At 32.3% G+C, this 1,416-nt stretch overlaps 1 protein-coding gene across 1 annotated transcript in view; it reads right to left on the bottom strand.

Annotated features, from left to right (window-relative positions):
- NRK (Nik related kinase) overlaps positions 1–1,416 on the bottom strand; it is a gene marked incomplete at its 5' end in the record, with an annotated part of 36,870 nt that overhangs the window by 4,827 nt on the left and 30,627 nt on the right. The gene's annotated exons all lie outside the window — the stretch shown is intronic.

Below are 1,416 nucleotides of genomic sequence, written 5' to 3'. Positions count from 1 at the left end.
AAGAGCGCTGGAGTGGGGTGCCATTGCCTTCTCCGTTAGCAACTCTAATGTAATTCAATTAAGTACCATGTTATAAACAGAATTAAAGCTAATTTGACACTGTTAAGCCTTTCTCTTGCTTAGGAAATTTTTATTAAGATTAAAACTTTTGGGTCCTGCTTTATATTATTCAGTGACAATTAAGATTATGACAACTGCTTTAAAACAGAAAACCTAGTTATGTAAATAGCCATATAATCAGCTAACACTGTAAGGTATTTTCTGACATGGTGAGCAGTATTTTTTTCAACAACTGCATACAGCAAAATTTATAAACTTCATGCACAGTCTACTTGCTGAGTCCAAGTACCCAGTTCATATGGCATTAAATAATTTCTACCTTGATTCTAAAGCACATTAATTTGCCACTTAACCTAGCTACTGAGCTAGTTTGTATATGAGATAGAATCCAATGATTTAGTTGGGAATGCTTAATGATTCTTCCTATGATTGCTGCATCTCTATATATTTGTTTAAAAATCCAAAGCAATGATCTTATTAGTGAGAACATTCATTATATCTAAAGGAAAATGTAAAATTTAGATTGGTGAAATCTGGATCTGGGTCAGTTTTAAATTAAAAAAGAAGTTATGTTTAGACAAAAAAAGAGAGCAATTGATTTCCTTAATATTAGAGTTATAAAGCAATCTTTACATGCTCTCAAATTACCCTTAATACACAGACCAAAATATCTTCTCATAGTGCTCTAATTTATTTTACATATAGAGAGGTACTTTTCAATTTTAGTTACTTAAAATAGCTCTGTTTTAGGTTGGAAGTTGTCTTGCCTAAGGATAAGAACTGTAGCAGATGACTTTTTAAGATCTTTTTGATTCCTATAATTATTTACTGACATAAATATAGGGGTTACATTTCGCATTTGAGCTAAATTTCCTTATTCTAATTTCTGATTAATAAATTGATCACAACCACTGTAAAAGTTAGAACAAGGCATTATTTTCAGTTTATTTTGCCCCAGATCTGTCAATTATATTGTAAGCATTTACTTCTTTTCACAAAATGGTTTTAAACCCTCTGTGAGTTCTTACCTTTTGAAGGAATTGGATGTTTTCAGGACATTCCTTAACACTATGTATGCAAAAAGAAAGGACTCTGCAGATGCAATGCAATGTGCCATCATCCATAGTGAAAAAATGTCCATTAAAAACGCTCTCTCAAACTGGTCCTTAAAGTCACATGTGGACCACATTTAGCCATTTTATAGAGATTTCAGAAGCTTCTAACTTTTTATTGATAAACTACTTTTCTCTCTCTCTCTTATCTTTCTGTCTTCTTCTTTTCTTTCCTTCCTTCCTTCCTTCTTCCGTCTATCTCTCTCCCCCTCTCCTTCTCCCTTTTCCTTTATTTGCTTCATTA

Source organism: Bison bison, unplaced genomic scaffold (genome assembly GCF_000754665.1).
Source record: "Bison bison bison isolate TAMUID 2011002044 unplaced genomic scaffold, Bison_UMD1.0 scf7180017855067, whole genome shotgun sequence".
Lineage (NCBI taxonomy): Eukaryota > Metazoa > Chordata > Mammalia > Artiodactyla > Bovidae > Bison > Bison bison.
The sequence above is the reverse complement of the archived record's forward strand: the minus strand, read 5'-3'. Positions and strand labels throughout refer to the sequence as shown.